At 35.6% G+C, this 14,141-nt stretch overlaps 1 protein-coding gene across 1 annotated transcript in view; it reads right to left on the bottom strand.

The window, feature by feature from the left end:
- LOC114663090 (kelch-like protein 4) overlaps nt 1-12,077 on the bottom strand; it is a 638,922-nt gene extending 626,845 nt beyond the window's left edge. The window contains exon 1 of the mRNA XM_028816853.2: nt 11,993-12,077. The gene's annotated coding sequence lies outside the window, so the exon portion shown is untranslated. The remainder of the gene's footprint in view (nt 1-11,992) is intronic.
- Between the last annotated feature and the right edge of the window lie 2,064 nt (nt 12,078-14,141).

Genomic DNA, 14,141 nt, shown 5'->3' with positions numbered 1-14,141 from the left:
GGGATCAGATTTATTGACTTTAGAAGCTTTCTCGCAAGCTTTTTCATTAAACTTTATTATGACTCTGTTGCAAACATGTATATTAGTAACCATAGTAAATACATAGTAAATTCGTCATTAGATACAGGGGTCTTCCCAGACTGTCTTAAGACCGCTGTAGTTAAACCCCTACTTAAGAAAAATAATCTCGACCCCTCTGCTCTTGAAAATTATAGACCCATCTCTAACCTGCCTTTCTTAAGTAAAATTCTAGAGAAGGCAGTCATTATGCAGTTAAATGAGCACCTCAATAAACATGCTATTCTTGATAAATTTCAGTCAGGTTTTAGAACAAATCACAGCACAGAAACTGCACTCGTTAAAGTAGTAAATGATTTGCGGGTAAATGCAGACCGAGGTCATTTATTTGTTCTCATCCTCTTAGATCTGAGTGCCGCATTTGACACCATTGATCATAATATTCTTAGAAATCGCCTTAGTCAAGGGGTGGGCCTCTCTGGCAGCATCTTAAATTGGTTTGAATCCTACCTGGCAGGGAGAAAATTCTTTGTTAGTTGTGGTAATTATAATTCAAAGACACATGATATCCTATATGGTGTTCCACAAGGCTCTATCCTGGGTCCGCTGCTCTTCTCAATCTACATGCTTCCATTAGGTCAGATTATCTCAGGACACAACGTGAGCTACCACAGCTATGCTGATGACACACAGCTGTATTTATCAATTGCACCTGATGACCCCGAATCTCTTGATTCACTAACAAAATGTCTAACTTGTATCTCAGAATGGATGAATAGTAACTTTCTCAAATTAAATAAAGAGAAAACCGAAATCTTAGTGATTGGCAATAATGGATACAATGAGGCTATTAGAAATAAACTGGATGCATTAGGATTAAAAGTCAAAACGGAGGTAAAAAGCTTAGGGGTAACTGTTGACTGTAATCTAAATTTTAAATCGTATATTAATCAGATCACTAGGACAGCATTTTTTCACTTAAGAAACATAGCAAAAGTTAGACCTCTTATATCATTGAAAGATGCAGAGAAATTAGTTCACGCATTTGTTTTCAGTCGACTAGATTACTGTAACGCACTCCTCTCAGGACTACCCAAAAAAGACATAAATCGTTTGCAACTAGTGCGGAATGCAGCTGCTAGAATCCTTACCAGGAAAAGAAAATCCGAGCACATCTCTCCAGTTTTGATGTCACTGCACTGGTTTCCTGTGTCATTCAGGATTGACTTTAAAATTCTGCTTATGGTTTATAAAGCCTTAAATAATCTCGCCCCATCTTATATATCAGAATCCTCAACTGAGTGTCTCCTTAGAATTCCAAGAGCAAAACTTAAAAGAAGTGGTGAGGCGGCCTTCTGCTGTTATGCATCTAAAATCTGGAATAGCCTGCCAGTAGGAATTCACCAGGCTAATACAGTGGAGCACTTTAAAAAACTGCTGAAAACACATTACTTTAACATGGCCTTCTCATAACTTCACTGTAATTTAAATCCTGATACTCTGTATATCCAATTCATTATAATAACTATTCATTCAAAATCTGTACTAACCCCTACTCTCTCTTCTATTTCCTTTTCCGGTGTCCTTTTGGTGGTGGCTTGTGCCACCACCATCTACCCAAAGTACCATGATGTTCCAACAATGATGGATGAATTAAAAGCCAGAAGTCTGTATGACCATCAGCATCAAGTGACTCCGTGAGAACCCTAACTACAAAGAGGACTATTTCATTTATGTTAGGTAGAATGCCCAGAGGGGACTGGGCGGTCTCGTGGCCTGGAACCCCTACAGATTTTATTTTTTTTCTCCAGCTTTCTGGAGTTTTTTTTTTTTGTTTTTTCTGTCCACCCTGGCCATCGGACCTTACTCCTTTTCTATGTTAACTAATGTTGTCTTATTTTAATTTCTTATTTTGTCTTTTATTTTTCTTTTCTTCATTATGTAAAGCACTTTGAGCTACTTTTTGTCTGAAAATGTGCTATATAAATAAATATTGTTGTTGTTGTTCTTGTAACCAGTGAGAGATGTCCAAAGTACTATTGTGTCAGACAGATAGTCTGTCTTATTGTTTCCCATCAGGCAATTTGAATTTGAATTTACACAGTAATTACTGATGCTTATTACACAGTAGTAGTTAAACATGTGAAAGGCATAGAATATGGCTTTGTTTGACTGCTAATTAGCTAGTGTGGTGAAGAACAGCAATGGAGCAATTGATTTTAACTGCACAATTAATTAACTATCAGTTCTGATTTTGCTGTAATGCACAGTCATGGGTAATAGAAATTTAAATTATTAGGCTCTTTAGTTTCTAAAATAAAGTTTGTAAAAGGTACAAGTTTACCTTAGACAGACAACTGTGAGCTTGTTACACTGGATCAAATTAAAACAAGGGAGCAAGTTTTTAGCTGGCTTTTTATCAACCACTTAGAATTCTATTTTTTCTTGGCACAGGTAAAGCAATTTTATCATATCAAGTCTTTCAGGATACTGTCTGATTCCATGTGGAGATGGTCTGGAAGAAAGATCCTCTGGGTTAGTGGAATGTTCCCAGGGTGTTCAGAGGGAGCCCAGCTCCAATTGTCTATGCAGAGCATCTTCCAGACCCAAACAGTTGTTTTCTGTTCCCAAACGTTCTGAATAGGCTTACTTGCTGACCCCCCTACACATTGTCACTCCTATGAGAGTAGATTGGCTCAGTTTTTTCAAAAAAGAGTGAAGAGATGAATGCACTTTGTTTTTAAAGTAAGTTGTAGCCCCTGCTATTTTCTACAGAATAGCAGCACAACTCAGTGTCTATTCATAGTTGCCTGATAGTATCTGTCAGAGTAAGAAAAAGGACATTTTGCAGTTACATGCTTATGATGACTGTCTTTGTTAGTTGGAGGGTCACCTCATCTTTGGTTAACACTTCCTATTATCAGATGAACCTCAGAAAGCAAGCTGACTAAATGCTGGGACAACCACTGAACACTTCAGCCACTTGAAGGAGTATCCCCCAGAATGTAGATGGGGGTGGTGTGCTGACTTGAGAATAAGACAGTAATTATTTTAAATGAGAGGGGACCAGCAGATGAAACATTGCCAATAGTTAAGCTAAGTTCATTAACTTAAGTACAAAGAGGACTATTTCATTTATGTTAGGTAGAATGCCCAGAGGGGACTGGGCGGTCTCGTGGCCTGGAACCCCTACAGATTTTATTTTTTTCTCCAGCCATCTGGAGTTTTTTTTTGTTTTTTCTGTCCTCCCTGGCCATCGGACCTTACTCTTATTCTATGCTAACTAATGTTGTCTTATTTTAATTTCTTACTTTGTCTTTTATTTTTCTTTTCTTCATTATGTAAAGCACTTTGAGCTACTTTTTTGTATGAAAATTTGCTATATAAATAAATGTTGTTGTTGTTAACCAGATGATCTTTTCCAACTCAGATCTTTAATCAAGCCCACAACATCTAAATAAGAATCATCTTTACACTAAAGCCAGAAGCAGATTTGTTGAACCAGGAATCAAAACACTAAAAAAATTAGCTTGCAAACACCATGTTAATCCAGTCTTGGATGATGAAGAAATACACATGCCGACCCTTATACAGTAGCTCAGGTGATGACACAACCCAAATATTCCCAAATGCTTCTGGGTATTATCACCATTGTAGCCATCTGGGATTAATAAAGTATCTATCTATCTATCTATCTATCTATCTATCTATCTATCTATCTATCTATCTATCTATCTATCTATCTATCTATCTATCTATCTATCTATCTATCTATCTATCTATCTATCTATCTATCTATCTATCTATCTATCTATCAACACAACTGATTTAGTATGGATATTACAAAACAAAGTCAGTCAGTAAGTCATTTCCCAACCCGCTATATCTTAACACAGGGTCACGGGGGTCCACTGAAGCCAATCCCAGCCAGCACAGGGCACAAGGCAGGAGCAAATCCCGGGCAGGGCACCAGCCCACCGCAGGACACACACACACACACACACACACACACACACACACAAGGGACAAGTTAGGATTGCCAAAGCACCTAACCTGCATGTCTTTAGACTGTGGGAGGAAACCGGAGCGCCCAGAGGATACCCAAGCAGACACGGGGAGAACATGCAAACTCCACGCAGGGAGGACCCGGGAAACAAATTCACTGTGCCGCTCTTCCATTAGAATTTCCCTCAAAAAATCAAAAAACTGCCATAACAGGAGGAGTAGCTCTTCATTCGTTCATATTCTTTTTTTTTGTGTCTTCACATTTTATTTGCTTATTTCACATTTTCATTATTTTTTTGTTTTCACTTTTTGTTTGTATTTTTATCTCTGTTTTGTCCTTTGAGACTACCTTATTAAAAATCAGCTGTGCTGCAAATGCTAATTCTAGTACATTTGTTTAAAAATGGTTGCTTATATTTTTCTCCAGTACACTCTGCAAACATTTATCTTTTTTGTTCCTTTCTTTGTGTTTATTGCTTCTGTCATTTAAACTTTGGTCAGGGTTTAACTGTAAAGTCAGAAGTTGAACGTATTAAAAGAGCTGAATAACTGTTTTGCAAAGTGCCACATAAGTTTTTGGAACATTAAGAAAAACAGCTTCAAAACTTTCAACTCTGCAGTAGTTTCTTAAGTATTAGCAATGCATATTTTGGATTAAGAGTTCTAAAGTGCTGGAACATACAGCTTTATAAGTCAATAGCAAATTTTTAAAAATTATTTTGTATTTAGTCAAGGAAGACTGTATAGATGAGCCAACTAAAGGAAAATGTGTTAACAACATTTGTTTAGAGCAATGTATCAACCATTAAAAAGAGAATCATAGTGGTGCAACACATGGCAGAGAACTTAAAGATATGATCTAAGCAAATGGAACTATACCTTAAGGATGTATCAGAAATTGTAAAATGTAGTCCTGGCAGCAGCTGTGATATGCTACAGCATTTAAATGTCAGAAACTGTCCAATATGACTCAAAGGCCAGCCACAGAGGATGAGATAATATTACAAGAGCCAATAGTTACTTAGAAAGGTATGCAGGTGATACCCACCTATCCCAGAAGCAATTGATGCAAGCTAAGGACCAACTCTGTGAAGGGCTTTAGAACACAAGATGCATATTTACTCATGCTAGGCCAATTTAGAGTTACTAGTTAAACTGAAGCATACAACACGATCACTTAAGTGGTGCATTATGAATTCAGCTCATTGCTGTAACAGTGCATTTCGTTTTCTTCTAATAGCAGAGATCCAAGCTCCTTAATCTTGATCCAGCATCAATCTATGCTTTACTTAAAGCTACTATAACAGATCCCAAAGTAGAAATTCTCTTTATTTTTTTTCCAAGCAAATGCGATTCAAATGCAAGTTATTTATTTCTGATAGAACCCTTTGGCATCTTCCATAATGTTAAAGGATCAAAGTCGAGATCCATGTTATTTATCAAAAAGTCTTCCTGTTCTCTGCATGTGCATAGAACTATATATGCTGTAAAAACAGAGTGCCAATTATAAAATATTTCTACATTTCTATAGGTAAGCAAATCATTCAAGCTTTGATCTTTCACCTAGTTTTGCCAAGCCTTCAGCTTTCAGCATGTAAAAAGTTAATCCTTGATAAATTCTGGCTATACAGAAATTGGAAGAAAAGCATTTTGTTCTCATGGCCTTGTTTATCAGTAAACTAAAAGGCGGTGAAAACAAAATACATTTGCATTTTTTTATAATTAAGAAGATAATAATTTCTCTAATTTAGTCATTGCCTTCCCTGTACTGCATGGCCCCTTGCATGAAATAAAGTCTCTCTCTTTCCTTGGGGGAAGTGGTGGCTCTCTGGCTAAAGGATCTGTGCTGCTAACTGTTAAGTTTGTCAATTTGAATCCTGTTGGGACCAGAAGGAATGCTACTCTGTTCATCCCTTGAGTGTGGGCCCTTAACCTACAATTGCTCCAGGGACGTGGTTCAATGGGTGAACCTGCACTGTAAGACCAAGCCCTTCTCTCCCTCTCTATGTGTTGTTGGAGAGTAAATTGGGGTATAGTAAAAATTACAAATTCCTAATGCAAGAAGGTGTATAAGGCAAATTATGTGAATTAAATTAATTTTAAAAAATCCTGAATTTTAATTTAGCAAATTGAAATTTTACAATACTGAACTTAGGGTTGGATGAAAATATTGAAAATAACAAGTCTGTTAAGTGTGACAAAAGCATGATGTATGCATTTAATGGCAATTGAAAAAAAATTCTTTACCTGGGAGATTGATAGCACAACTGTACTTGATCCAAATGCATCAATCCCCAGTTCCTATCCTTCCATTTTCATTATCCTCACTTATCCCTATGACCAATTACAATGCAAAAAATGTATCAGTGACAGTAAAGCTAGCTGAATCCTTTGAACTCTAGGTGTTCAAAAGATTAAAAATGCATGGAAATATCAACTTACAAATCTGTGATTATTAATTGTATAATTTTTTTAATGAGCTCAACAATTTATCTGTAAAATGTAAAAATATAAATGATTTAATGTATTTCATTCATCAAAATTATGTAATCGCAAATGTAAATCTTAGTATTCTAAATGTTCAGAGACCTGTCTTAATGTGACTTTAATGTTTTCTGTTTGGTGAACACTGTCTATGATTAAGGTTGGTGCAAAAGGAATTCCATTTAAAAAATGCTTAGCGATTAACAAGTGGGTCGAGGACGATATAGATTATGAAGAACTTAATGTTCAACTTTAGTTACGATAGGGTTTGACAAACACTTGGGTTAATTGATCTTAAGAAAAGAATATTCTTGGATTTACAGTTGTTTTGGGAAATGCAACCCAGTACTCCAGCCAGATTTGCACTCCACAAGCATAAAAAAAACAAAACTCTTACAGGTGAACCGTAAATGCATGGGACCATAAAAATATTTCGTCATAATGGAAGTTTTGTTATAATGAATATGGGGAAAATACATACTGTATAGTATTGTGATCAGATCCTAATGACAACGGCACAAGGGCAGTTCTGTAGCTGCTCTGCTGCATCTGGTAAACAGTAAACAAAGGTCAAAGCAATTGGTTGTCCTCTGCAGGATAAGGGTTACTGCATACCATACTTGTTGTGCAATGTTTAACATTTAACACTGGGCTTTGATCTGCCCTTCCTCGCAGTCACCTGATTTCACTTGGCATCTGCCGCATCGGTGATTCCGAGCCACTGGTATTTTTCTGAAGATGGTAGCTAAAGCAGGACAATCACCTGTGCCACGGCTCCTAACAGCTCCTATTCTGAATGAAGACTTGAGACTTTACCTGCTAATAAAGTACCTGTGTTTTCCTTGAAAACCTGGACGCACCTTCCTGTCTCTCGTGCAACTCTGTCACCCAAGCTTCACAATACCTGTATAAAAACCAGCACTTCTTAAACTGCATAATATATTTTATTTTAAAATGAGACGTTAGATTTCACTTTTTTATAGAAAAACAGGTATGAAAATATGGAATGAAAACAAGACATTAGATTTAAATTTTTTATAGAAATACAGGTATGAAAATGCAGAATGAAAACGAGTTGTTAGATGAAGATGAAGGCACGATTCCAAAATTCTTTCGCCATGTCATTTTTCTTCATTCTGGAATCGACTTTTTCCAGGATTGTTAATTTTTCTTTCAGTATAAACTGACACCTTTTCACACTTTTTTTGGATCACGTCAAAGAAAACCTTGAGAAGCACTATGAAACTTGAACAGTACGGTATCCACTCACAACACAACTACCCACGTGAAGGCTTGGTGGACCACTGGACTCTGAATTTGTGTATGATGTTGCCCCTACACGCTCGCCAAGCCTGCCCAAGACCAGAAATAAGACAACCTTTTGCAGGGTTCCTGATATTCAGTGTGGAAAGTGTATGAGCAGCATTAAGTATTTTTTGCATCACACTATTATCTTGGGGCAGCATGTTGGCGCAGTGGTAGTGCTGCTGCCTCGCAGTAAGGAGACCTGGGTTCGCTTCCCAGGTCCTCCATGCGTGGAGTTTGCATGTTCTCCCCGTGTCTGCGTGGGTTTGCTCTGGTTTCCTCCCAAAGTACAAAGACATGCAGGTTGGGTGCATTGGAGATTCTAAGTTGTCCCTAGTGTGTGCTTAATGTGTGTGTGTCCTGCGATGGGCCGGCGCCATGCCCGGGATTTGCTCCTGCCTTGTGCCCTGTGCTGGCTGGGATTGGCTCCAGCGGACCCCCATGACCCTGTGTTAGGATATAGCAGGTTGGGAAATGACTGACTGGCTGTTATCTTTGGTAGCCATTTTGGCCTAAAAATGTTCATTATACTGAGATTTACGTTTCATTAATACAATTTTCGTTTAACATGACATTTTATGAACTTTGTCTGGGCCCACAAAAAGTATTTATTATTCTGAAAAAGTTCGTTACTTAGGTATTCGCTGTAACAGGATTTAACCTGTAAGTATTTTTATTTGGAGGGTACCTTAGCTGGCCATAATGAAAATAATTTGAAAATGCTTTGTTCTTCTGCATAGATTCATTGTACATTGTGTCTTGACTGCTGTCCTATGCATGATATGCTCCTCAAATTGCAGCCTCACAATGTCCCATTTTTGGCTGCAATTATTGGTCCAGCATAGTTGGCAGATGCTTCACTGGCCCTCACTTAAAAAACCACTGCACCATTATAATTCACTCCAAACTAGTTCATTTTCTCCTAGCTGATTAACTTCAATGCATTTTGCTGAGTTCAAAGATGTTTTCATTGAACTCAAGGTGAAGCAAATTCAGCAGGCATTCACCCATTACGAATCAGTACACACAAAGATATTCGTGTTAGATTCCTTTTCCACTTTTTATCTACAGGAAGGAGTAGAGTTCCCTTTAAATACACTTTTTTATGTACAGTGCTTTCAGGTTAGCTAAAGGTAAGGAAGGCCAGACTAAAAGGAAATTTTCATATATGCTTAAAAAATGGTGAATATTTTATGATTTGCAGATTTCAGCTATTGAACGACTGGATTAAATGTCTTTATTTTTTGAGTTTTATCAGAACTAATACTGGGGTAAAGATAAAGCATGTATCCTTTGTGGAATAAGTTTTGCTCTTTGCAGGCTGTTTTTATGGTAACACTTTCCCATGAACCAGACAAACCATACAAAAATGTAAAATTCACAAGCTTGAATTTTAAAAATTATGTAACTTGCAGGAAATGAAAGCCTGCTTGTGTTATATACTGGTGAGCTTTTCTAATACAGATTTGTAGTCTGTCCTGATAGTATCAGGTGAAAAGCAGAATCCTAATCTAGACAGGGTGCCAGTCCTTTGCACAACACACCCATATAAATATCAAAGAAAAATGAAATTGCAGTCGCTCAAAATGGTATCATACTTCCCTTTAGAAATAAGGTAGATATCCTTTCATATACACTCAGAAAATACATTGGTTGTGCAAAATATACTTCAGGTCTAAATTTACCCAAAAATTAAAGTAGTTAAGTTAAGCCAAGTCAAGTTGGGGAGCATGCACTGGTACAATGCGTTGCCACACCCACTACATAACGAAACAACTCGGGATCCCGGTTTGCAACCCCCCAGGCAGACATGCGGTCCAGTCCCACCCTCCAGAAATGACCCTCTATCTGCCGCAGCCAGGTGTTACGTGGGCGACCCCTTGGCCTGGTCCAGTAGTTAAATGCTTCTTCAATTTAATCCTGTGTCTTGTATTATTGTGAGTAAGACAATATTATGTATCTTTAGTTAAGTATCTGTATTATATATCTTTTTTTTAATCTGGTTATTTATAAAAAATTGCTTGCATCTTTCTAATTTATAAATCCCAATTTTTGTTTAGGTGTAATGTATGCTTGAAGAGGGTTAATCTGTTATCTTATTTTAGATAAAATTAATATTTAAGTTTTAAATTTGAAATGCATATGCCATGTTTCAATGTATTTGCCGTTTTGCTGTTTAGGATTACACTATAAACTTTAGGGAACAACACTTACAGTAAAATGTTTCTTCATTTCACCAAATAAATTGCGTGTTTATGACAGCCAATTGTGCTTACTGAAGTGGAAATATTTGTGCCTAAGCTTGGAGGAGATCATTTTTAAACAACTAAAAGAATAACTTTGTAAATGGTAAAATTAATTCACCGTTACTGCATGTGAATATATATTATCAAAAATTAAATAATTTATTTAATCTATTAACACATCTTTTAAATGTCATTTTGATATTCTAATAAAAAGTTTGTCTGTCTTATTCTTCAGCATAGTTCTCCAGTGGAAGAGAAACCACTCATTGACTTCTTTCAATATGGAGAGTCATCTACCTTCTTGGGTCCTGGAGGAACATCAGTTGCTGATGCATAGGCCATGTCTCACACTAGCAGCTGTGTGCCAATATCCATCAACCTTCTGGAGCACCCTGTATTCCTAGAGAATAAATGTTCCCCAAGAGTATCTTACTTCTGCACTGACAAGAAGACGTAGGTCATCCCTGCCACTGGATGACTAACTCTCCTTCATAAGGCTTTGCTGAACCCTACCGTTGCCTTGCATCAGCCTCACAAGCCTAACACTGCTGTATCAAGTTTGCCATCCATCCAGAAGAAAAACAATTTTTTTAAGCATGAGACAAAAATATGTTCAGTTAAAACTATAATTTTAATAGCAAACAAATATTTCATGTTATAAAGTTAAATGGGTATGGCTTTCAACTTCAACAGTCTGATTTAAAAAAAAATATTTCATAAAAATGCCCCACTCTTCTTTCCAAATAAATCACATCATTTCACAAGAAAAAATGCTTATTATTTCCTCTTGAGCATCTGTTCTGTTTAGCTCTGTCACATGTACAAGTACTAAAATATTTAGCATCCCATGTTCATTAAATTTAAATAAAGTCAGAAATTGAAGTAAATATTTCCTTTATAGTTTGATCCTTAAAGTCCTCAAGAATTAAAGTCTGAAATTATCAAGCCTGCAAGATTCAGAATTTTTAATAATAATTGGGACTGACAAGTCATTAATTTTATGGTCTATAGCAGAAGGAATAGTATCCAAACCAATAAAGCAGAAAATATTCTTCTATTAGTCGTTGTGTAAAATGAATATTATATAACTATTATGGAGATAGTAAAATATTTCTTTCTCTGTTTGACATTTTTAAAATATTGTTCTGCAAATTTAAAAGGAGATAGTGTGGCTGATGCAGATATACAGTAGAATAATTACATTTGATCTATGGCAGAAATTGTTAATCAATTAGAATGGAATTAAATATATTTTATAGCATTAAGTGCTGTATATTTTTCAGTATAACAAATTAAATTTTCTTATACATACATCAGAAATATGGAAGATTCCATTTCATTCCTTTTTTGATCAGAGTTATCATTCATTTAAATTACCATATGGCACTTTCATTGTTTTTGGCATTCTGCACCATTGCTAAAGAGAAAGAGAAAGATTACTCAATGGTTTTGTTTCTAAGTGGTTATTAATCTATTGCTTTTCCATGCTAGAGCTGTATTTTTAATGGACTTCAACAGCCCTCTGTGCATACCTAGTATAAACAAATATATAATGCAAAGAAAACATTTGTATTACTGGAACTGATCAATTAATTATATAAATTACCTAATAATGTCTCTGTCTCTAACTTCATGATAAGACTCCAAACACTTTATTAAAAAATGCACTGGCTCTGTCACCTAACTGGAAATTCAGTCTAAAAAATTAACAAAAACAACTGCAAGAAAATATGCAAAAATCATCTATGGGAAAAAACAATACCAACCAAGCAACAAAAGATACTTATCCATAAATGCAACAAATCTCCTGATTTGTGTTAACAACCTTTTAAAGTTAATAATATACATATATTTTTTTTTCAAACCTTAAAATTATCTTGCATTTCCAGTGGCCTTTAAATCATATAAGCAAAAATCAAAGCATTATTGCTTACCTTATGAAATTTTCTTTGCTGTAGTGTTTTCTAATGATAAAAGCAGTATTTGTATGAAGAAAGCTGAACCAACAGACATTACTGAGACATTTGAAGCTTATTCTAGTCTATTTAATTCTAACCTAGTGCATTAACAAATATTTTCATGTTCCTACAAAAGAAAAAAAGCTTTCCTCTTTGACAGGAAATTCTTGATAAGTGTTTTCCGTAGCACTTCCTTCAACATTTACACTATACAACCAGGGCGCCAAAGACCATTTCCTGAGTTCCCCGCTTTCTACCTTTCAATAAAGTTAAAGTCTTGCAAACAATCTCCACAGATTATCTTTATTTTTAATGGCTTCACACATTTATTCAATAATGAATATGCAATGTATGAAGGAAAACTAAAATTTACATTAATTGAACTTCTCCTGAAAATAACTTTATTTTTTTCAGAAAAGGATTCTTTTAGGAATAGAAAGTGTAGATTATGACCTAACGGTTAAATGTGATGGGGATGAAACACTGTCTACTTGTATATAGTTCTTAACCAGGGTAAATATTAAAATTTAACTTTAAAAATAATTTGCTATATGCATACATTACAGTAGAATAACTTATGTAGATTGCTGCTTATAGAAACCATACATTCACCAGATGTCATGATTGCATAACAAATTTAAATGAAATGGATGCCTTAAGAATGGAATAGCTGTGCATTTTTGTTGTGACATGTCTTTAAATTAGTGGTTAATTCTTAGGTTAAAATCAACTTGCAAATTAGCCTTTTTATATTGTATAAACAAAGGCTTCTCAGACATATGTTTAAAATAAATTAGTGCTTTAGTTGAGGGAATTACTGAAACATTTGTCTTACTTTGGACATAATTTTTCAATGTAAAAAATTAAAAATTAATGTAAAGTGTCTGCCAACACTTTTATTCTTTCTTTCTATCTCTCTCACTGATTACATTTTGCCTGAAGAAGGGGCCTGAGTTGCCTCGAAAGCTTGCATATTGTAATCTTTTTAATTAGCCAATAAACGGTGTCATTTGGCTTGGCTTTTCTCTATTTCTCTCACTAAATTTCCAACATTTAATCAGAAAAAGAAAATTTTACCATTTCTCAAATGCTTCCACATTGTTATATTGGTTACCTATGTCCTTTTGTATTCACTTTAAAATATTATTAATGGTATATGAAGCTCTAAATATTTTTACTCTTTCCTACATTTTAGAGTGCCTGTCCCCCTGCATTCTCATACTTTACCAATTTAGATATGCAAGGTTAATACTGTGGAACATTTAAAGAAAAAACTCTAAAACTCTATTAATTTGGCTTTTTCTCAGCTGCAGTTTAGTTCAACTTCTAATAGATTAAACAGTACATGTAAAGAAATAGCTTATTCTTGATGGTTTTGTAACAATTATTAACCTCTATTGTTTTTTCTGTGGTGCCATTTTTCACCACCACCATCTCATCAAAGTACTGTGCAGCTAGCTGTGATCTAAGAATGAAAGCAGATAGTCCAGCTGTCAACAAGACCCATTGCATTGAATCTCCTAGGATGAAACATAAAACACAATAAGAATTACTAAAGCACATTTTTGTTACATAGAATGCCCAGTAGGGACTCGGTGGTCTTTTGGCCTTTGAACCACTGCAGATTTTTTTTTCTCCAGCATGTCATCCCTGTAGGTTTTTTTTTTTTTCTATTTTCCCCAGCCATCTGACCATACCATTGGATTCATCTTTAGAGGCTTATAAATACGTTTATATATAAGGACTCTACTTTTTGTATTACTTGTACTTCTATGTTATGTAAGTGTATATTGATTTATTCTTATCTATTGTTTTTGGTATTTATTCACTCTTATTTTTATCTATTTATAATTTGTTTTTCTTCTCTTGTGACTTTTTCTTTGACATCTTGTAATGTATTGAGCCACATTCAGTTTAGGAAAATGTGCTACTGTGGAATAAATGTTGTTGTCAGTCAGTCATTACCCAACCTGCTATATCTTAACACAGGGTCATAGGGATCCACTGGAGCCAATCCCAGTCAGCATAGGGCGCAAGGCAGGAACAAATCCTGGTGCAGGGCGCCAGCCCACCGCAGGAAACACATACACACACCCACACACCAATCACACAACAGGGACAATTT

The sequence above is a fragment of the Erpetoichthys calabaricus genome, chromosome 12, assembly GCF_900747795.2.
Source record: "Erpetoichthys calabaricus chromosome 12, fErpCal1.3, whole genome shotgun sequence".
NCBI lineage: Eukaryota > Metazoa > Chordata > Cladistia > Polypteriformes > Polypteridae > Erpetoichthys > Erpetoichthys calabaricus.
The sequence above is the reverse complement of the archived record's forward strand: the minus strand, read 5'-3'. Positions and strand labels throughout refer to the sequence as shown.